Source organism: Ursus arctos, unplaced genomic scaffold, assembly GCF_023065955.2.
Source record: "Ursus arctos isolate Adak ecotype North America unplaced genomic scaffold, UrsArc2.0 scaffold_31, whole genome shotgun sequence".
NCBI lineage: Eukaryota > Metazoa > Chordata > Mammalia > Carnivora > Ursidae > Ursus > Ursus arctos.
The window spans coordinates 2619288-2642762 of NW_026622997.1; the positions used below are offsets into that span (position 1 = coordinate 2619288).

The 23475-nt window shown below is 45.1% G+C and overlaps 7 non-coding genes across 7 annotated transcripts; 2 read left to right on the top strand and 5 right to left on the bottom strand.

The window, feature by feature from the left end:
• The first annotated feature begins 3304 nt into the window (after positions 1-3304).
• Positions 3305-3377, top strand: TRNAA-AGC (transfer RNA alanine (anticodon AGC)). The gene has a single exon. It is a non-coding gene; the product is annotated as a tRNA-Ala (tRNA).
• Positions 3378-5064: 1687 nt separating this feature from the next.
• On the bottom strand, positions 5065-5153 carry TRNAY-GUA (transfer RNA tyrosine (anticodon GUA)). Its single transcript is given in 2 exon segments — positions 5065-5100; positions 5117-5153. It is a non-coding gene; the product is annotated as a tRNA-Tyr (tRNA).
• An 11728-nt stretch (positions 5154-16881) lies between these two features.
• On the bottom strand, positions 16882-16954 carry TRNAK-CUU (transfer RNA lysine (anticodon CUU)). Its single transcript has one exon. It is a non-coding gene; the product is annotated as a tRNA-Lys (tRNA).
• Positions 16955-17787: 833 nt separating this feature from the next.
• Positions 17788-17859, bottom strand: TRNAP-AGG (transfer RNA proline (anticodon AGG)). The gene has a single exon. It is a non-coding gene; the product is annotated as a tRNA-Pro (tRNA).
• Positions 17860-18940: 1081 nt separating this feature from the next.
• TRNAI-AAU (transfer RNA isoleucine (anticodon AAU)) lies at positions 18941-19014 on the bottom strand. The gene has a single exon. It is a non-coding gene; the product is annotated as a tRNA-Ile (tRNA).
• Positions 19015-19545: 531 nt separating this feature from the next.
• TRNAA-CGC (transfer RNA alanine (anticodon CGC)) lies at positions 19546-19617 on the bottom strand. Its single transcript has one exon. It is a non-coding gene; the product is annotated as a tRNA-Ala (tRNA).
• A 1935-nt stretch (positions 19618-21552) lies between these two features.
• TRNAK-UUU (transfer RNA lysine (anticodon UUU)) lies at positions 21553-21625 on the top strand. The gene has a single exon. It is a non-coding gene; the product is annotated as a tRNA-Lys (tRNA).
• The last annotated feature ends 1850 nt before the right edge of the window (positions 21626-23475 follow it).

The following is a 23475-nucleotide window of genomic DNA, read 5'->3' on the forward strand; positions in this document are numbered from 1 at the left end:
ACTCCTGGGAAGGGCTGTTATAGGATTCCTAAAATAATGTCTCTCCAGATGGTTTGCGTTGGTAATGTTCATATTCACTTTTAAAAGTGCAGCCTTAAGCTGTCTTCTTCGACACCGAATGTATTTTATGCGGTGATCTGGATATCTGGTGCATGGGTTTATAAATCTGTAAAAATCGTTGGGTTGTACATCTAAGACCTTAGAATATTACTTATGTCTATCTCAAGAAAAAAACCCAAAGGGTATCCCATGTCCTCCTACCGTAGGAATAAGACAGCTGAAAATAACGCCTTGGATTACGCCCAATTCCTTCCCTGCTCTCTGGTTACTTCCTCCTTCTTCTCCCCAAAATGTCATAGTTTGCTCAATAAATGATACAGTTGCCCTAAATACAGGCAACTAGGTTGGAGAAGATCCCTGGGTTGTGAACAGAGCAATGCCCCCTGCATTTTGGGACATTGCAGTAAATGGGAAATCGTGTATATTCATGACTCTAACGACGAAAAATGTGGAGTGTTCCTGTGTGCGTGTGTGTGTGTAAATTTTTTTTAGTTGGATAAACGATTTGGGTGGTTCATATTCTATTGCATAATTATAGTAGAGCAATTAAAATGAAACAAGTTCTTGAAATTCTTAAATGGAAATATAAATATTCCTTTTCCAAAGCAAATCACCCAACATTGAGTTTCAACAGAGACGGATCAGTTCCCTTGCACCTTCTGCAGAAGCAGGCGGATGGAGAGCATGCTACACTCCCCGGGCAGAAAGGCCTCCTCTGCAATATATTTAAGGAAAAGATTAAGTGAATTTCTCTATAAAACATCTGGGCTTATTAAAATAAAATTTCTACAAAACTATATTATTGAAAACATTCTTCCAAATTTTTCTGCAGATGTCAATCACCAACCAGTGCCTCCTGCTCGAACTGCTGAAAGCACGTGTTGTTCTTGAACTCAGTAATTAAATCCCTTTCCATGAGAAACTAAGAGAATAGCGCCTAGGAACTTTTCTTTCAGTGTTCCTAACCTGATAGAGAATTTGCAGCTAGAGAAAAAGGATCCTAAGCAGTGGACAGTTTCTCTTGACGTTATCAGGTGTCCTTGAATACCAAGCGGAAAATAGCAAAGTTGCCAACAAGTGGTGAAATTTTGGGCTGGTACTGGACTCGTTACTGGGACAACATTTAGAGGAACAGAAGTCCCCAGAAGGGAAACAGGAATCAGTAAGCCCACCTTTCCCCTCCTCCAGCCTTGCATTCTTCTCCTAGTTTCCCCTCTGGCAAAGCCTAACAGGGGGGCAAGCAGGACACCAGTAATGTGGTTTCCGGAGGCTCATACCTTATCAGGGCAGATTTAAAAAGGATTATTGTCTTAGTTGGCTCAGGCTGCTGTGACAAAGGGCCACAGACTGGGCGGCTTAAACATCAGACAGTGCTGGAGGCTGGAAGTCATGACCCAGGTGATGGCCATTTGGTTCCTGGTGAGAGCCCTCTTCTTGGCTTGCAGATGGTCATGTCCTGGCTGTGTCTTACACACGGAGTAAGCTCTCTGGTGTCTCCCCTTATCAGGACACTAATCCTATGATATCAGGGCCCCACCCTTACAACCTTATTAACCGGAATTACTTCCCTATTCCAAATACAGTCACATTGGGGGTTAAAGGTGAAATATAAGAATTTGGGGTGAACCCAATTCAGTCCAGAGCGGAGAGCTTAGAGTTGGGTCAATAGTTTAACAACTGGTAAAACTTCCATGTGAATTTTAAAATAATAGTCTTGATTTTCATTTAGTCTCTGTGGAAACTGAGTGTTGGAAAATGTAATTCCCAACCCAGCATTACTGGAAACCAGCACTCCCAGCTCAGGGTTGAAAGCCCCCAGACAAACCAGTCACTCCCAGTTCAGTCAGTCATGCCAGTGCCCAATCTGTGGATCTGAGCTGTGGAATTGGGCTATGTTCTGTTACTAAATTCCACACCTACACCCCTAAGGGAATCATGGAAAATGAATAGGGAGGGGAAAAAATGGAGGCCAAACTGACTTCTGCAGCTGGGCAAATTCCGTCCTGGGAAGAGTAGGGGAAAGCACCCAGATGTTGGAGAGAAGCAGGGGAAGGCTGACCTTGAACCAAGTTTTGAAATGAATGGTGGTCTCTACACCCACTTGGAACACCTGAGTTGTGAACTCTCTTGTGTAAGTTGTGGGGAGGCAAGTAGATGGAAGGTTTCTTCCCTCAGAAGGTGATTCATCCATTGTTATCAGCCCTGATTGCAGTGAGCAAGCAAAATGGAAGCGCCAACGTCAAGGTCATTTTAAGGATCTTGGAAAGGCCTGCTCTGCATAGAGACAGAGAGTCACTTTCTTAAATGAGGTGTTTCTCCTACATTCAAATTTTGACCACTCGCTTCAGTGTCATTGAGAGTAAAAACTAACACTAAACCAAAGAGAGGAAGTCTCCAAGGACGGGATATTAGGAAAGGCAACAGTTGAAGGTGTAGATGTTGGTTGAAGGCCTTCATATGGTTTTCCTGCACGTGATGGGCTTCTGGCTCCGAACCGGCACCGAGCACAATACCTACTAGTACCCACTAGGTCCAGAAGAAAAAGACTCGAATACTACCTTTGTCTTTTTGCAAAGACTCTGGATCTAAACCTGCAGTCATAATTATCTCAGCATCCTAGTAATGTTTACCTTGGAAAAATAAAACGTAACTTATACACCCTTTGAACAAACTCCGGACTACAGAAGCCAGAAAGGAGAAATTCACTGGGACGCGCGCCCCCTCGTGGCCATGTGTCCAGGAACGGTGATTTTTTTTTTTTTTTAAAAAAGCCAGACAGCGGATCCTAAGGGGCATCTATAGGGACTCCGGAGAATTTGTTTCTGGAGCCAGGAGAGTCAACTGGTGAAAATTTTAGGGGTGCAGGGACTTCAGGAACTATTGCGAAGGCCAAAACCGAGCCTCATTGCTTGAGAAACTTGGTTTTTCCTCCTGGATGCGCCTGCAATTCCTTCCAGTTTCCTGGTTCCTCGTTAGGATTCCAGGTTGAATTCTTGCCCGGTTTCTAAGACGAGGCTTTCCGAGGCCTCCCTGGCCCGGACTCCGCCGCCCTCTGAGGTCTTGTACCGACAGGATCCAGAACTGTAGGACAGGTGGCAGGTGGCGCCGAGGGCCGGAATCCCTACTGCTCTGCTGCCCCGCCCTTGGTTCCTGTGGTCAACGCCGCCGCGAAGAGGTGGCGGCGCGCCCCAAATTGCCGCCGGATGTCAACGTGGGTAAGAGAGGCGCGGCCGCGCGTCAGGGCGGGGAATTAGCTCAAATGGTAGAGCGCTCGCTTAGCATGCGAGAGGTAGCGGGATCGATGCCCGCATTCTCCACTTTTATGTTCTCTTACCCGTCGGCCTGTACTCAACGATCCTCTAAATACCGAGCTAAAACATCACCAGCTGGGCGCAGCACGCATTTCCTAACAAGGGTGGCCTTTCCTGCAAAAGGCACGCTCTCTGTTGTTCCTTCGTCTTCAGAAAGTGCTAGGACAGGCATGGTTGAGTTCTTTAGGATTTCTCAAACTTTTTGCATATTTGAGTATCAGTCCCTGCCAGGTGGATTTACAAATCTGCGCTTCAATTATTTATGCATTAATATTACCTTTTTATTCTCGGAATCTATTTCTCACATGTCCGACCTATTGAGGGCAACCTCAAGTTCTTAAAACAGAAACGAATGATCCCCATTTCTTAATGACATGGTGAAGAGTCATATAATGTGTAGGTATGTTTGAAATGTGTTTTTTTTTCAAATACATGCATTAATTTAATAATTAATTTAATACCTACGTGAATACTCTTCCTCTTCTGGGGTCGTCTGGCTGCGTCTTTGCAGGTGGTGGTGATAATGCTGATACTGATACTGGACTATGGCAGAATATGGGCCCATTATGGGAGGGTGGAGAATCTCTGTGGTGCCTTAGGGAGAAGCTCAGCCCAGGACTAGCTAATAAACTTTGCATCCAAAGCCCAAATGTTATCTTTGAAAAGAAAATTGGATCATTTTTCTTCTTTACTCTTTTGCCCGAGTTCGCTTTCAAAAAGCAAGAAGTTAAGCAGGAGCTATCAGTTTAGACCAATGTTCAGTCCTTAATAGGTATAGTTTCCAATACATTTTAGGGAGTGGTTCTCAAAACACTACCCCAATTCCAGAAGCCTGGGCTTCTGTGTTCTGACATACACCAAAGTTTCAGAATCATTAAAAAATAAAAGCTCTGAAGCATAGGAAGGAAAATACAAAAAATTGCCAGGGACAAAATTCTCACACAATTCTTTGTACTTTGATGTAATATCTTTGTAGTTGAGGACTCTTCCATAGGTGCTTGGCATCACATTTTTGAGACAGGGGAGAAGTGGGATTCATATATCTTAATGAGATTGGCCCAAAATTAACAAATGCTTTCTATTGTTAAGAGAAAGCTCTATCTTTTGAGCTAATTCCCCAAATGGGTAGAAAATCCTGCCCAGGTGATTCTATACCCACAAACTTTTCTCAACCAGGATTGAAAACCCTGTTACAGAATTAAACCGAGAAGGAGTAGTAGTGCCCCTGAATGTCATCCCGCCCTGATACCAGCCAGCTGCCCTCAGTTCGGCATTCTTCACCTGGAAAAACTCCTTTCCAGAGACGCGGGACTCTAAGCCCACCAGGGGGCGCGCGTGTCCCACCAATTACCCTCAGGTCATGTCCTTACGCAGGTAGCGTCCTTCCTCCCTGGGTTCCGGATCCCGGGTGGGGGAGCGGAGACGCGTCTGCAGCCCCCTAGCCCAGCGGGGCTGCCTCTGCTCCGCCTCGTCAGAGCGCGCTATTTCTCGGCGGCCCCCAGCTGTATTGTATGGAAACTATGGGGTGGAAGTCTGATCGCGCGTGTTAGTCATTGTTACAGAAATTAGTAATTTTAAAAATTGGATTGGCTGTACATCGGGAATAGTCTTAGTAGATGCACATCGAGGATTTATGTAGCTGAGATACGCCTTTATATGATGGGGATAAAAAAAAAAGTTACAAAACACGAACTCCTTCGAGCCGGATTCGAACCAGCGACCTAAGGATGCCCGAAGAGCTTCCACTACAGTCCTCCGCTCTACCAACTGAGCTATCGAAGGAATCACACTGCCGCGTGTACTCGTAGAGAATGCCATCTGTGCGCGAGGTTGGGAGCCTGTAGGTGCGAGTTGTGGACCCAGCCGCGCTGTTCACAGGTCTGTCCTAGCCGCGTCCATTTTTTTTTTTTTTTTTTTTTTTTTTTTTTTTTTTTAATAATAATCCAGCACCTCCTCGGAAGTGACACTCAAAGGTCCACTGCCCTGGAAGGAGAAAACGGGAGCATCCGCTGGTTTTCAAAAAGGAAAATGAAATGAGACACGGGAACGGATTAGAACTTATCAATGAGCACCTTTTATTATGAGGAATGAATTTACCGAATTTTGACTCAACTTATAAATAGGATTTGAAGTGCTTCAATATGCAATTCTAACAGGATAATTAAGAGAAGGAGGAGGAAGAAAAGAAGTATAGGGTTAAACTTTCCCAAACCATACTAAAATGATATTTAATTGAAATTAGTCTTTGTAGATAAACCAGATCATCACACTAATTCTAAACTCAGCAAAAACCTATCGATAGGGAGCTAAAACAACGTTTTTAAATTCTCTATCCTAATACGAGGTAAAAAGTAATGCCATTCAAATACTAGTTAATTTTGCAAAACGTGAGGTTTTAGTCTAGTTTTCTAGTTCAGACAGGACTGTCTGAATCTCAAAAGGTCCACTACTCTCTTTGTTAATGAAATCGATCTGAAGTGGCGTCTGACATCAGGAATCTGTTTTATTCTTCATGTTCCATTAACCATCATTATTGTCCTATAATGGAACCATACACATAAGGCAAACGATCCTCCTTGTGCACGTAGAACATTGAGACCATCTGTGGCACAAAGAAAGATTTCTTTTCTGAATAAGAATTAAAAGCAAGTTGCTCATGGCTTAATTTGGCCATTAACCTCCTCAAGTCTTTATGAAACATCTATTTGAAGAGGGGTCTGAATGAATTAAATATAAAATTTTGTTTCCTCCCCAAGCCCGATTGACTAAGTCATTTTGTAGATGTAGTTAGTATTCTCCATTTTCTCAAAGTACACCTTTCAAAAAGTTAAATGTATGACACTTATACGAATGTAAAAAAAAAAAAAAAAAAAAAAAAGAAGTCCTTCATTTTGTTCCGCTCCGTATTAAAGACGATTCAGACAGAGATTGAAAAGACAGGCCTTAAGCGAGCCTTGGAGGGAGAGGGGAGGGTACAGGCAGTAGATTTGAGGGATTCTGAGATGTGTGTACCACCTGTATTCTTGTAGGTGAAGAATCTTGTGAATATATTATATAATTATATACAATTCTTTTCTGTATATCCTCAAAATAAAATATAACTCCATGTGAAAACGGCAAGAAGCAGGAAAGTGGTGTCCTTTTGGTCTCCTTCCTAAGGTTGCTTCGACACAGCTGGGGGAGGAATTCGGGTCCACCTCCCCACCTCTCTGCCCCGCTCCCTTAACGCGGCGAGAGGAGAGCCTGGGCCTCGCGTGTTCTGAGCCCCGCAGGCGGTACGGGACGCCGCGGGCGCCGGTGCCGTGGGCGCTCCGCACTCCCGGGCTCCAGAGAGCGCCAGGGGACTCCGGAGGTGGGGGTGGGACGGCTCGCAGGCTCCCCTCGAAAACCAAAGCGCGCGGGGGCGCCCCTCGGCCAGAGGGCGTCTCTGTGTGGCTGCGCCCCGACGGCCGCGTTGGGCTCCCACCCGGAGGCCCTCGCCCCCTCTTTCACTTTTCTCGGCTTCTTCACCTGACCCCCGCGGCCCGAGCGCTCCGGGCGGGTTGGGTCGCGGAGCTGCTGTCCCACCAGCTGCCGGAGCCCGCGGCCAGGAAGCGGACTGCTGGGAGCGCGGCGGGCGGGGTCACGTGGTGGGCGGCGGTCACGTGGTGGGAGGGCGGGGCGCGAAGTGCGGCCGCTGGGCGGGGCTGCTGAGCTCCCGGGGCCCCCCGCTCGGACACCCGCGGCCGAGCTCGCCGCCGCATTATCCGCCAGATAAGTGTCCCCTCGTTTTAATGGGGCCCGCGCTGCCGCGCCACAGGTCGCTCCTTCCGTTGTCCCCGCGGTAGGGCTCCCTGCGCGCCTGCTGGCCCGAGGCCCCGCGAGGTTGGAGCCCGGGCTGACGGCCACGTGCGGGGCGGCGCGGTGCTGAGGCCGGTGCCGGGCGCCGGTGTCCCGGGGACGGCTCGGCCCCCCTGTGACGTGTGTTCGCGGCGTAACTGTGTTGTAGTACTTCCTATAGGCAGGGCCTGTTGAACACGAGTTAAAAGTAACTAACGAATTTCGCTGGTAGAAATTACAGCAGCATGGCAGATTATTCAGTAGTGTGTGTGATGTAATGGAAAGCAAGGGGTTTGGAGCCATTAAGGCCACTTGGTTTTGGTTTTTTAATTGACGTATAATTAGCAGTGTTATGTTAGTTTCAGGGGTACAACATAATAATTCAGCATTACTCATTGCTCAGGAGGACGAGTGTCACCATCTGTCACCAGACATCAGCACAATATTATTGACTGTATTCCCTATGCTGTACTTTTCATCTCCCTGACTTAATTTTATAACTGGAAGTTTGTACCTCTTACTTCCCTGTAGCTCTTTCACTCATGCCCCCACCCCCTCCCCCTGGCAACAGCTGGTTTGTTCTCTGTATTTAAAAGTCTGCTTTTTGTTTGTTTGTTTGTTTGTTTCGTCTTCAGAGTCCACTTATAAGTGAAATCATGTGGTATTTGTCTCTCTCACTTATTTCACTTAGAACTATACCCTCCAGGTCCATCCATGTTGTCACAAATGACAAGGCCTCATTCTTTTTTTCCTTTTTTTTTTTAAGATTTTATTTATTATTTGAGAGAGACAGATTAAGGGGGAGGAGAGGCAGAGGTAGAAGCCCACTCCCAGCAGGGAGCCCTCCAAGGACAGGATTTCAGGACCCTGGGATCATGACCTGAGCCAAAGGCAGCCACCTAACTGACTGAGCCACCCAGGTGCCCTCATTCTTTTTTATGACTTTTTTTATGAGTAATATTCCATTGTATGTGCACCTATGTATCTCATCTTCTTTATCCCCTCATCTGTTGATGGACTGGGTTGCTTCCATAATTTGGCTATTGGAAATAACGCTACTACAAATGTAGGGGCGGATGTATCTTTTCAGATTAGTGTTTTCATTTTCTTTGGGTTAATACCCAGGAGTGAAATTACTGGGTCATATGGTATTTCTATTTTTAATTTTTTGAGGAACCTCCATACTGTTTTGGGCAGTGGTTGCACCAGTTTGCATTCCTACAAACAGTGCATGAAGGTTCCTTTTTCTCCACATCCTCACCAACACTTGTTATTTCTTGTCTTTTTGATGCTAGCCGTTCTGACAGGTGTGAGTTGATGTCTCATTGTGCTTTTGATTTGCATTTCCCTGGTGATGAGCGATGCTGAGCATCTTTTCATGTGTCTGGTGGCCATTTGTATGTCTTCTTTGGAAAAAGGTCGATTTGGGTCCTCTGTCCGTTTTTAATTGGATTATTTTTGGGGTGTTAAATTGTGTAAGTTCTTCATATAGTTTGGATACTAACTCCTTATTAAATATATCATTTGCAAATATCTTTTCCCATTTAGTAGACTGCTTTTTCATTTTGTTGATGGTTTCTTTCACTGTGCAAATGCTTTTTTATTTGGCACAGTCCCAATTGTTCATTTTTGCTTTTGTTTCCCTTGCTTAAGGAGATATATCTAGAAAAATGTTACTCAGTCCGATGTGAGAGAAATCACTACCTTTGTTTTCTTCTAGGAGTTTTATGGTTTCCTGTCTCACATTTAGGTCTTTAATCCATTTTGAGTTTATTTCTGTGTGTGGTGTTAGAAAGTGGTCCAGTTTCATCCTTCTGCATGTAGCTGTCCAGTTCTCCCCACACCATTTACTGAGGAGACTTTTTCCCATTGTATAGTCTTACCTCTTTTGTCATAGATTAACTGGCCATAAAAATGTGGGTTTGTTTTTGGAATGTCTAGTCTTTTGTGGTTCTATACAAATTTTAGTGTATTTTGTTCTAGTTCTATGAAAATGCTTTTGGTGTTTGATAGGGATTGCATTAAGTCTGTAGATTACTTTGAGTAGTATGGACATTTTAACAATATTAATTCTTTCAATCCACCGGCATGGAAGATCTTTCTATTTGTTTGTGTCATCCTCAGTATCTTTCATCAGTGTTTTATAGTTTTCAGAGTACAGGTCTTTCACTTCCTTGGTTAAATTTATTCCTAGGTATGTTATTCTTTTTGGTGAAATTGTAAATGGGATTATTTTCTTAATTTCTCTTTCTGCTACTTCATTATTAATGTTTAGAACACATTATTAATGTTCAGGCCACTTTTGAATCCTGTCTCATCCTAGCTGTGTGACCTCTTGAACTTTCTTGTGCCCTATGCAAAATGGGGATGATGATAATAAAGATAATATGGATCCTTAGGGGAATTATTGTGATTATGAAATGAAATAGCATTTGTAAAGCAAAGTGTGTGGGGTGCACTGCTCCATCCCACCCCCAGCGGTTTGAGCAGGGGAACCCTCCCAGGGGACTCTGACAGATTTTCATCTGGGCCCCACCTTTGGGTAATTCAGAGTGGTACGTTCCAGAACACACCATATGAAGCATAAGGGCAACAGTTTAATCCTTAAAACCACAGGTCCCAAACAACGTCACAAAAAATACAGGTGCATGGAATTTAGACTGCATAAGTGATCAGATTTGAGTAAGATTAATTAAGGAAGCCCTTCTAGATGGAGTAAATTCTCTAGACAGTAATTTTGAAGAGGAGATTGATAAAAATCACTTCTGACAAAACTAGAGGCATTTTTCATTGATTCCAGGATCATGCATATATATGTAACCAAAGACTTCGCATTACTTGATTTTTTTTTTTTTTTTTTTTTTTACATTGGGGTCAGCAGTCATCATTGAATGAAAAGTCAGCTACTGGAGTTTTGAGATAAAGTTAAGGAAAGGCAGCAGTACGTACACACCAGGGACCTTTACAGTCACAAACATGTTTCGGGCACTGACTATCCAGGTACTGAATGTGTGCTAAGTGCTTGGACCACATAGCAATAAATGAGACAGTCTCTGTCCCCAGAAACTGTCAAAATTTAAAAGCTCAAAGAATAAGTTTGAGTAGGTCATGGAGTTAATGGTTGTAGCTTGAAGGTATTTAAGTTAATGGAACCTCTGTTATTTAATAAAAGTGTATTCTAATGTAAACATTTGGGTTTTTTTTTAGAAAAAGTCCTGGAATTCTTTGAACCCTAGACTCCAGTTGATTATGCACTTATGTGCTGAGACGCAGGTAGTGAAGATGACTGACCAAGGCTAAACTAAACTAGTCCTATTTGCCGATACAGGCCCTGCCTTAAGGTAGGTCTTTTCGCCTCTGGTACGCTGTGTAGACTGGCTGCAGATATCTCGCATGAAGACTGTCATAAGATGGTTAAAGTACCAACAGATGTTAAGTATTTCCAGGAGTTTCTCAAAATAAAATTTAACATTTTTTTACCTTGAGTTTTTTTTTTTTAATTGATTTGTAACTTCTCTTTCCTCCATGATTTCTGGAAGTGGTATTCGATACTTGGAAGTGTAAGCTTGAGGAAGGGAAAAGCTGAAAGAGTTAGAAATGTAAGAAAAGTAAAGGAAAGTCTGTAAAACTTTGCCCCACATTAGATAACCATCTGGACAAAGAGTCTAACGTGTCCAGTACCTGACAGGTACTAGGCATCACGCACACTTTACTGACCGAGGCCAGGGACCCTGGGTGCTGACGCGTTCGTCGCAGGCTCTTGAGCACAGGGCGTGGTGCCTTCAGTGCCGTGAGGTCTCTGTAAGTGGTCATTGTTATCAGTGCGTCATAAATTTCAGTGAATGAAAGAATGGTCATAGGTAGCTCTTGTGACACTGTATGACGTAGGAATTAGTATTATCAAAGAGGTAACTTATCCAAGAGTTTATTGTTAAGAAACCCGGTCACGGTGTATCCTGACGTCCGACGATCTGTGTGATACCTTCACCTGTTGATGGTGAACCCTGCAACCACACGCACGAGGGGAATCGGGGAGTCTGGCTGACTGCTCTGGAGAAAAGGTACAGCGTAGAGAACTGGCAGAGGACTTCGGGTTACAGACAAATTTGGTGGAAGGTAAATGAAAGCTGAATGTGAGAACTCATTATCTGATTGTTCCCAGTCCTCTTGGCTACACTGCTTTTCATACAGTCCCCCTTCTCCCTCGAGAAGCCTTATTACAACATGGCTCCCTCAGGCCTATCCCGACTCGTGTCCCACCTCCCTGGGCAAGCCTGTTAGCTGGAGCCCCCCCCCTCACCTTTTTTTTAAACACCTACCGAGTCATTAGCCAAGATCTGTGGAAGGCAGTTTCTTGTCTCCCACTTGGATTCTTACAGGTATTAGGGAGAGGTATCCCTTTTCTGACTTTATTTTACCGTGTTCCCTTTCTGAAGCCTGCTTTGAGTCTGTTGACACTGAACGCTGATACATTTCCAGTGAGAAGACACGTTCCTAGAAGGGGGCCTATGAGGGACCTTCCCAGACACAGCTAACTTTTTTGGATACTATTTCTTCCACTCAGATCCTAGGATTATTCACAGAAGCACTAAGCATTGGGGGCAGTGCTTTATCCTTAATGAGACTGGTGACTGACAGGCTCGTTATTTTAACCTTTACACTCAACATGAATGGATCGGTTTCCTTGTTCTTTGTTACAGGACGGTTGAGGCCTCTTTCCCAGAGGCTCACCCTGGAATCTAGTCATGAGTGCAGAAGATCTCTGAGTTCTAGTCTCTGAAAGTGGCTGAGGTCATTCGGTTACATTTTCCTCTTCATCTCCTGTTCAGAAAGTGACACTGTCTCTTGTTTCTGGAATGCCTAGGCGGTTGTCCCCGGGGCGCCGGGGCAGATAACCATTCTTGAGTAGGATACTTGCTCTCTCCTCAACCTATGGCCCGGCCTCTAACAGGTTTCCGAGTCCGCCCTGGAAACAGGATTAAGCCCCTGCCTTCTTTCAGTCTTTCCTCAGCTCACCTCCCCGAGGCTTCCGGAAGCACATTTGACTGCAGAATGCTGTTATCTCCTTCCCTGAACAGGCGAAACTAGAACCTTATGTTCACAACATTGTGGTTTTGTCTCCCTTTGCTTTTTTTTCTGCGACTGACCTCCCAAGTTCAGATTTATCTCTAGGCTTCTATAGACTCGTCGGCAGCCCCTCACATTACTGATGTCTGGCTTTTTATTCACCTCTGGCTTAGTCCAGTACCATTCAGGCTCTAGTTATGAACAGAGTCTGTGCATTCTACTTCCAGATTATCTGTCCTGAGGAAAAGCCCCTGTAAGATGGCTTTTTAGTTAATTTAGTAGTATTTATATATAGTGTTATATGTATAAAAGATTGTGTTGAGAGTCATAAAGACAATGCAGCTAAATCATTCACTCAACAAGTATTTGAGTACTTACCATGTGCTGGAGAAGTTTCTGAATTCCAAATGTCATCTTGTGTTTTAGGTGGGGTTTTTTGTTGTTGTTGTTGTTGTTGTTCCCCTCCCACAGACTGAACTGTGTCACCCCCCCCCCCCAAATTCATATGTTAAAGCTTTACTGAAGTTTACACTGAACCCTCAGTGTGGCTGTACCTGGAAAAGGAAGGAATTCTAGTTAACTGAGGTCATAAGGGTGGAGCCCTGATGCACTAGGATTAGTGTCCTTACAAGAAGAGCGCTCGCCCCTCTCTTCTGCGTGAGGACACAATGAGAAGGTGGCCTTCTGCGAACCAAGGAGACAGCTCTTACAGAGACGGAATCAGCTGGCCCCTTGATCTTGGGCTTCTCAACCTCAAGAACTGAGAAAGTATATTTCTGCTGTTTAAGCCCCCCAGTGTATGGTGTCTTGTTCTGGCAGCCCGAGCATAGTAAGACACCCAACCCAGGCCCTTCCTAACCTCCTTTCATCAAGGACGCCTTTGCTTCAAAGGAGTTGGGTTAGCTGGTGCTCAGGACCAAGCTCAGGGACAAACGTGGCCTTGGAGATGCTGCCACAGGTCTTAGGTTCAGCAATTCAATTTTTAAATACAGACAAGGAGCTGTAAAACCAGGAAAAAGCCATCTGTTCCAAGCAACCCAAAAGTTGTTTTTAAGCCAGAAATCCAGTAAGTTCATTGACAGAAGGATATGTGGCTTATTGATATTAGTAATACTAGTTCTACCCAGGACAACCCATGACAGTGCTCCTGGCACCCGGGAAATCAAAACATTAAGTAGAGGCTACAGGCTGAGGAGAGGGAGTTGAGGCTTTACCATAGACTTGGGGCATCTTAATATCTACAACATGTGGTCTGGAAATGCTCGCTGGTCGTTCTGTCTAGTCGGTAGAATGTCTATATGAATCAGATATAAGGTCTTCGTTCCTTTGATTTTACTTGGTAAACGCTGATTTCTTAACTATCCAGTCCTGTCACCATCACCTGTTTTTAAATCAGTCACATCAAGTCCCTTCATTTCCTAGGGCCAGACAGTTAAAACACAGCTGAGCATTTATTCTCATCGGATCAGATACTTCCACCCACTGGGTAAGACAGCCTTCTTGAAGGCACGGACCATGGTGTGTGTTTTCATTTCAAGTATCTAACACGAGAAAGGCGCTTACTATAAATGTGTATGTCGGCTGATTTGAAAGATTCCTTGTCTTGTTAAAGGAGACTTGGAGAACAGTCAAGGCTCAGTGTTACCCTTCTAGGAAAGTTACTTCTTGTTCATGAATTTCCTGGTTTCATTGTGTACATAACGACAATATCTCCAAACACTAGGGAGTCCACCTAGTTTAAATCTTGTGATTCCCTGTGCCGGACTTACAGCTGTGACTCGTCTAAACAGGCAAAATACGGAAGAGTTTTAGAATGAAATATAACGTCATATGGACCCAGTGATCTATTAATGACAATATTCAGGGTCCTGGGTAAAGAAAAAAGGAAGGTTTAGTTGGGAGGGGCTGGAGAGTGGAATTTGTGGTGACGCCATCGTGCCCGGAAGTGGGCACCTTCCAATAGTGTGGATATCCCAGGGTTCGAGGCAGTCTTGGGGGGCAGACAGCAAGCAGTATCAGGTGTTCACAACAAAAACAATCTCACCATCTCTTTTTGCTCATACACTAGACAACCTTTCATATGAATTTAGCCTTCCTAAATTTGAGGGCAATTATAAACACACACACACACACACAGCGCCCTAAGTTGTTTCTCGGCGTAAGTTTATAAAGCTGGAATTCTGACTTAAAGTGATTCTTGACTGTCTTCACATCCCCATTCACGATCACCAGGCAGGCCCTGGGACAGCCTTCCAGATATACCCAGAAATCCGGTTACTTCCCCACTCCTGTGACCACTCTGGTCTGACTTGACACTTTTGGTCGCCAGGAGCCTCCTAACAGGTATCCTTGTTTCTACCACTGTCCCCTTGAGATCTGTTCCCAACACAGCAGCCAGGCAGATTAGATCCTGCTAGTCTTCTGCACGGAAACTCCAGAGACTTCTTGTCTCACCCAGTTCGGAGTCCTTACAACGCCTGTGAGGCCTCACATGTTTTTACCTCCGCCTCCTACTCCTTTCTCTTCAAACATTCTGTTCCAGCCACACTACCGCAAACATGATTTTGCCTGCGGCTCTGCCTGATTCCTCCATTTAGAAACTCTTGAAAATAACATTGTGGCTCCTCTGTGCTCAAACGTCACCTTCAGGACACCTAACTGACAACCCTGTTTGATACTGTAACATGCCTCCCCTGTTCCCAGCACTCTGACCACATTCTAACACCAAGTGTTGTTGACTTGTATGTTTATTTGCTATTGTCTACCTCCCTCCATAGACTGCAGGGGGCAGGGATCTTTGCTTTGTTCACTGATAAATCCCAAACACCCAAAACAATGCCTAACACATAGGAGTGATCAATACATGTGTAGAATGAATAAATGGCTGAGTGTGTTTCATTGTTGGTCATTAGCACCTCATCCTTCCAGAGTTTACCCGAACTGGGAAGAGGGAGGGGGAGAGAGAGGCAGAAAAACCCATAACATCAAGTTTGTGAACCCAAAAGCTGATGTTACACACCGAGAACCAGTGTTTCCCATAGACATTGGCTCCCCGTGGAATTCTGGCCTGACCGGGCAGCCAACTTGCCGTCTCCATCACGTTAGAATAGAGAGAACCACCTCAAAAGTGCGGGCTTCTGAACCATCGGAGATTCCGCTTCACAGGGGCTGAGAAGGGGCCCAGGAAGCACATTTTTGATGGTGATTTACCTGTACAGCCAGATTCAGATCCCCGAGTTAGAGCATTTCCACTGGATTGTCCTGAGGCCTGAAGAGAACATTAGGACAACGTTAGCGAAGAGAGGACCGCATATGGCTAGTTGTGCTTTTAGAATCAATGAAGAGGTATGCACGAGTGTGCTTTCTAAACTATTGTGGCCATGGGCATTTTGTCAGTACATGCTAGTAACCCAGGAAGGCTTCAAAGGAATGATAAAGGAAGACAGGCATGGTGGAATTTCCACAGAGGGACAGGGAAATCTCACAAAAAAGTCTTGGTCAGTTGACCGTGGGAATGATTTTCAAGCCACTCAGTAATAGCAAAATCCACTCCTATCTGGGATAGTATTGCCCGTGCTCAGAGCTGAGCTGACCTCGTCCACAACCAGCACAGACTGTAGAAGTGAAAAGGGTACATGGTAGGCACGAAGTGAACGAACACCGGTGGCTGGACCGGCCGGTTTTTTCGACAGGGTGGAGAGTTCAGACGAGTTGGAGATAGAAATGCAGTTTGGATTTTGAAAAAGAAGCCTAAATCTTTAGATGTCACTTTGTAGGGAATTGCAATCTATTGTGGGTTGTTTGGTTCTAGTTCTTCCTCATCATGAAGGGACGAAAGGTTGGAAACGGCATTGTCTTTTAGGAGGTACGCTGTGCTGTCTAGGTGTGGGCGAACAGGAGCGGACGGGTGTGTGAGGTAGTGGTAATAGCAAATTCATCTCCCAATAAAATAAGACGAAATCAGAGAGGAGGGAACCCGTAAGAGACTCGTAACTCTAGGAAACAAACTGAGGGTTGCTGGAGGGGAGGGGGGAGGGGGTAACTGGGTGATGTAATGAGCACTGGGTGTTTTATGCAACTGATGAATCACTCAACTCTACTTCAGAAACAAACAATAAAAGAAAAAAAATGACACTTGCTTGGGCTAGAAAGTGGAGTTGCCATTCTCAAAGCTCTGTGCAGACATTGCTGCCCATCAGACTATTCCTGTGTTTGAATTGTTTTCTCCACCTTCAGCCTTTACCTTTTCCAACATCTCTGCATCCTTCTCCCCATATCCCAAACCCTTTTTCGTGGGGGTAGTGCTTCAGAATCATCCGAGGAGTTTAAATATACAGCGTCCATGGCTTACGACAGACTTGTGGTATTAAAATCTCCACTAGGTCAGAAAAATGCATTCCCACCAGGGGGCGACAAGCCTAAAGTTTGCAAGATTAAGAGAGCAGGTCGGAGTAGCTCAGCGGAGCCCTTGACCGTGGCCACTCACCATGATTCCATAATTCCACAGCTTAAAAATGTTGATCTCCAAAATTCCTCTTGTTTGACAGTGGTGGGAGACCTCACTTCTGAATGTGCAGAAATATGGTTAAGAAAAAACAATGGAAAAAAAAAAAGTAAAAGCGACCGCCCAACGTGGGGCTCGAACCCACGACCCTGAGATTAAGAGTCTCATGCTCTACCGACTGAGCTAGCCGGGCAGTTAGAAAAGCGCCTCCCCCAATTTATTATGAGGACGTACACATTCTGTTTGAGACTGCTAGGGCCACAGGATTCTGGATTTTCTTTGTTTTTGTTTTACAAGGGGGACGACATGAAAGGCAAGCATATAAGCATTATCTGAAATTTTTTTTTACTTCTCCACCATCAAGGCTTACACACACAGATAAGGGAGGGGAGGTGCGATTTCATTTTAATATAAAATATTTGACAACCCCGAAATACAGGATCCAGTTTATTTTTTTTATGTTTTGTCTACCACTGACTGCAGAAGTTCATTAAATCTAATAGATGCTAAACAAATACATGCTTAAAGAGTGCACCAACATCTCTGCAGGAGGCGAGAGAAAGTGCCCCTTCCCAATAAGGAAGCAGAACCCCAGTCTCCTGAAAGATGGGGGAATAGTCAACGCTATGCTAACGAGGAAAGCCGAAATCTCTGGTACAAAAATTGCCAAAACCCCAACCCTATAGCTCACGGTTTCATTTTTCCATTAAAAAAAAAAAAAAAAAAAAAAGCATGAATGGTGGACGACACTGAATCGAGATGCGACCATCGTCTAGAAGAACCAGGAACATGAGCCTTTGCAAGAATCACTTCAGAGCTGATGGAACACGGAATAAAAGGTAAAATGGAAAAGTGCTGGTCTCTTGCGAGTTACCAAGTTACTTCTTGGGGCTGAGCGCACGCGCAGCCTGCACATTTCTACATGAAGGTGTAACAGTTCAGTGGGAGGGCAGCTGTGTGCGTTTGAGCTGTGTGAGTTTAACAATGAGTCGGTAAAAATTGAGCGACGGGAGGTCAACAAAAGACGGGCTCGTCCGGGATTTGAACCCGGGACCTCTCGCACCCTAAGCGAGAATCATACCCCTAGACCAACGAGCCACACATACTAAGCTTCTCTCTGAATATATTAAATATTTAGTAAAATATTTCTGGTACTCACTCATGTTTGGGTGTATGTAACTATAACCGACCTTTACTATGACCCTCCCTCCTTTCCTTCTATGTTTAAAACCGGGGAAACGTGGCTCTCAGCACTTTCCCGGCTCTTTTCACGACCCAGGCCTTTTAAGGAGCGTATAAAGCCTTGTTTCCTCGCAAAGGCCCCTGCTTTGTACGAAGCAGAAGCCCGTGCTCCTGTCACCTGCACGGAGTGGGCGCGCGGGGGCGAGGCCGGAGCAGATCCCCGGCCCCGCAGCCCCGCAGCCCCGCAGCCCCGCAGCCCCGCAGCCCCGCAGCCCCGCAGCCCCGCAGCCCCGCAGTGGGAGTCAGGCCCGCCGCTCGCACGCCTCCGACCGCTAGGGGGCGTCGGCCGGAGCCCGGGGTTCTCCACGCCGAGAGCGGGCGCGTGGGAGCTCCTCAACCGGAATAAAGGAAATCGGCCGAGCCAGGAACACGGGGACACGAGTGAAAGAGCCGGGAGACGGCTTCGGTGGAAAAAGAGGCTGACTCCGGGCGTACGGTCAGGAAAGGGCCCGAACAGCGGGGCTGCGGGCGTCGGCACCGAGACGTGGCGCCAACGGCGGAGTCCTTCCTTCCCTGAGAACATGCTTGTCTCTGGACGGATTCCTCCCCTGCCCTGCGTGATGCCGGACCCAAACCCGAATCCTCAGCCGAGCAGTCGGCAAACCAGCCCTGCCTTCTCTTCCCACAGGTGCCGGCGTGGCGGGCACTATTTCGAGGGCAGTGTTTGGACATTTCACAAACAGGTGACACGTTTTCCTTCTAATGAATGGGATAGCCCTAAGGAGTCCTGCTGCTCTTCTGCTTCTCCGTGCAAACTTTCTGAGCACGCTGGCTTCCCAAGAAGGGTTCTCGGGGCTCTCCTCGGGTGGTTTGGACTCGTGGCAAAACGTTGCTTGTGGGGGAACACAGCAGGCTGTCTTACCTTAGCCGGTGATCCTCATTTTCCACCCAAGAGTAGAGAAGAATATTCTCAAGGAGAGGATGGAAAAAAAAGCATTGGCCCGTACGGGGATCGAACCCGCGACCTTGGCGTTATTAGCACCACGCTCTAACCAACTGAGCTAACCGGCCAACCGCGTCGCTTCCGACGTCCAGATAAGAAGGTATTCTTATTGTTGCTTTTTACTCTGTAAGCAGCTTGGGATACGCGAGATGCGGGCTTTGCCCCTCGCTCCCCCCCGAGCTAGGTAGGCTTCGTCCTTTTCCCAATACTTGTCCTTTTTTTTTTTTTCGCGCCATGACGCAGCAACGAGGCGCTAGCAATACCCCCTTGTCCCCTCTCTGTATTTTCAGACCAAGATTATCTCTGCCTTTGAAGGCCAGCCAGATACTACAAACAGCCTGTCATCAATGGGCCCGGGGCTGATTTCCAGGCTGCTCTGCTTCAGCCGTCTCTCCCTTGGGTGTTTTTATCTACGTTTCCACTTTTATTAGTTTCAGATAAAGAGATCCCCAAATATCTTATTTATCCTGTTTCTCTCTCTACATACACAATTCAAAATGCAATGGGAATAAGAACACCGCAGGAAATTGATGAAGAAGAGGATACGAAGTCTAAATGATTCAACGTTTTAAAAAGTTTCTGACTGTGTAAAAAGAGTCTGGAGATGCCGGGGATCGAACCCGGGGCCTCATACATGCGAAGCATGCGCTCTACCACTGAGCTACATCCCCAACCCTATAAGGTATTCCTTTATAACTCTTCCCAGTCCTTTGAATCCTATTTTTGTCCCCTGCAACTAAAACATGTTTTTGAATGCTGACGTTACATTTTCCTTTACTTGTTCAGCAAAATCATGAAATGGTTAAAGGGACAACATCAGTGTTCCAAGTACAGGAAGTCTTCCAGCCATCGGGCCCTTGTCAAGCACTTAACCTGGAGACCAAAGGATGGAACCAAATACTTAAAAATCTGATGAGAAAAAGGAGAGGGGGACTCTACTTTAAAAGCTCCTTTCTCCCTATATGTTATCTAACTCAAATTTAAATAAAAATCTGAAAATAAAATAAAAAGCTCCTTTCTTTCCTTTTTTTCTTTTATTTTAAGGACAAGTGAGGGATACTGCAGCCATGTTAGGCTGACTACAGGCTGAAGAGATAACTGGAAAGTTGCAGTTGAATTGAGAGAAGTGGAAGAGAACTGATGGGAAGTGTCTCAGAACATGGGATATTTATTTACTTGAAGATAAATTGGCTGAAGAATTAACGACCTAAGACAAGTCTTCGACCTAGAAAAAACGGATCCTGGTAATACAGGGGGCTCTCGTCCACATGGAGCAGAAGGTCTTCTAGAGTTCCAGTTTGCCTTGGAGCTCAGGACATCCAGTGCTAAAACTGGGAAGAGTTAGTCACCCCACTGCCCCCTAGCCCATTCCCAGAACCCAGAATTCCCAGCCCAAAGCCTTAAGGGAGCTTCCAGAAGAATGGACCTCCTCTGCGAGTCTCTGAAGCACAAGGCTGGGAAGAGGGGGGAGGAGCGGGTCAGCTGCAGGCCTCCTGCTTCTTTTGGACCCTTGTTCCCAGCAGCGGAAAGGTTAGGCTGCCCTAGTGTTTGCAGAGCACGTGTTCAGTGATCAGTAGAATCTCATGCCCAAAATGTGCTGGTACTGAAGAACACCGATTGAGAAGATGATTAAGTAAATAGAGATGCCTAAATAAACCTGAGATTGGTTCTGGTTTTGTGTTTTTTTTTTTAATAAGTCCTTAAGTTTGAATTTTATCATGGAAGTTTCCATAGCATATTGTTCGGGAACTTAGAAACACCGTAATACATGCCAAATTGTAAAGAACATGAGATGGAGAAAAAAACCCAAATTCAAGACAGTGTTTACCTGGGAAGATGAGGAGATAGGACCCCGGGGGGGGGGGGGGGGGCAAATGAATGTTGGTAATGGTAATTATCTTTCTAAGCTGAGAAATGCACCTGTATTTACATGTGCACAGTATTCTAATTAGTTTTCTTAAAATGCATATATGATGTAAGATGTGAACAACCAAGGACACTGGGTATAAGAGAACTCTGTACATTTTTGCAATTTGGTAAATCTAAAACTACTCAAAAATTAAAAGTTTATTTAAATAAAAAAATAATAAATAAATAAAGACAGCTGAGACCCAGCACAAAATCAAACTGCTCCCTGTTTCTCGACCCAGATTCAGGCGTCCAAAGTGCTGCCCCAAACCTTAGAAGCACCAGTGATGGATCAGCTTCCTTTCGAAAGTGCTCTATTTCAGTCCAAATGTAGCATATTTGAGATAGGTCTCTTGGAAGCCTAGGAACTGAAGGCCAGCATTCTGTAGTTCTCAACCGCACTGAATTCTATACAGTATAGTGTATATCTACATATATAGTATTCATCTATACATATAGTTTATAGCTATACTTTATAGAGTGAAAGAATTTGGGGGAACTAATATAATACGGTTAGATCTTGGTATTAAAGAAGACCCTCCTTGTGACTGAGTTTCTATGCCGATTAGTGTATTTATAAACATTTTCTGAATGCACAGTCCTGAACCAGAATCATGGGTCAAACTTGTAAAATAATTCCTCCTTCAAGTTTGTAGATAAATTGACTACAGGTGATGTGTCAAAAACACTTTATGTGAGCCCGGATAGCTCAGTCGGTAGAGCATCAGACTTTTAATCTGAGGGTCCAGGGTTCAAGTCCCTGTTCGGGCGTTAGCGCTTTTCTTCCCTATTCTTGCATTTTTAGCCCAGTAAATAGTAACAGGAAAGAAGATAATCTCAAATCACAGGCTGATTTCACTGAAAAACAAGAGGGGATCCCGAGCACGGCACAGATATCATAACCTAGGATCTGTTCACAAAATAGAAGAGCCTTTTAGGAGGGAGGATGGAAGCTGCAGCACACAAAACATTTCGTCTAGAGCACAAGTAACAATGGCCACAAATCATCAAAAGTCAAACTCTCATTTGAAAAGCCACAAAAACACACAAGTGCTCCCTCTGTCTGGCATTGGACTGCTCCCTTCCGATCCTCTCCTTTGCTCAGCCCTGGGGATGCCCACGTAAACCCCAGGGGTCCTGGCATCAGCACTTCCAACTCAGGGCCAAGTGGCAGCAGCTTCCAAACTTTTTTGGCCATGACCAGTTTGAACTTGAGTTTACATCTGGACCCAGACACACAAATGTAGCAGGAACAAAATTGCCTGAATTACCATTCAGTCTCACACACGCACTGCATCCTGATGTTTCAGATTCCATCCTATTCTTGGCCATGTTGGGAGCTACCCACAGTTCGATTGATTTCACATCCCCCTCATTGGGAAACACTGGGCTTAGAGTCATCATAAGGATGCAAGGTAACATATAGCACAGGGTGATGGGTCCTGTGCCAAGTAACCTGCCTGCCCTGCCTCTTCCCCTAAATCCCAGTCCCCTTCTTAGAGGGACCCCAAAACCTCAAGTCCTCTGAACACACTGGCACCAACACCGTCTCTGCCCTCCTGGGAACCACTGAAGAAACAGAATGTGGCAGCCCTTGATTGAACCTTCATTTGGTCACTGCCCAAAGCAGAATTTTCATCCTACTGGATCCAGAAGATAACAGAGAAAGTGGATTTTACACTGCTGTGAAAAATCATCAAAGCAGCTACAAAACCTCTGAGAAAAAAGAACACTTCCTGTCAGTTGCCTTGTTGACACAGTGGGCAGCACGTCAGCCTCATAATATGAGGGCCTTGAGCTCAATCCTCAGAGAGAGGATAGCATTTTGCAGGGAAAAAAAAGCAAAACCAAAACTGCATAAGTTATCCAGTGTGATCATTGTTATTATTGCTACTAGAGTCACAGGAGAAATATTTTCTTGAAGCGCCCATCACTTCATGAAAGCTTTTACTGCCTGTTGGGCAGTCCACTTGGGCTGTGACCCCATGGTTTCTTACAACGCTCAGAGCTTTTTCGAAAGGAAAGAGACCTCCATTCACTTTAATTAAACACAACAGGGCAGTTGTCTCTCACAACCTTTTAAAAATAAGCAGTGGGAGGGAGTCACAAAATTGAATATTAATGCCAAAATGATTCCAACATGGTCTCAGAGAGTGTGCTAAGCAGTAAAATAACCAATGTTGAGCAGCTGCACTGTTCAAGAAGACAAAGGACTTCCCAATACATCAGTATGCACAGTTAACAGTTAAAAGATTCCCTTTCTTTTCTCAGTCTTGGAGGAGAAGTTTGGGACAGAAGGAGAAGACAACCATTTCCACTCTTCCGTTTTGGATCTTAGGGGCTGAAACCCCAGCCCTACTGTGCTGTTATCTGTGCTCCGACAACAAGGGACCACCTGGCTGCAACTGATCCATTGACAGACTTGACAAGAATGTTACTCCAATTCCAGGAGGCAAGGGACTTATATATTAGATCATTATAACACGGCACTGGATTAAGGAAACAGACACTTTGTATGTCCATTTTACACTATTGTCCCGATCTCTAAACCTGTCTCCATTAACCTTCAAACACTTAAAACTCAACTAGTGCTAATCATTTGCTTTACCAAACAAAGCCAA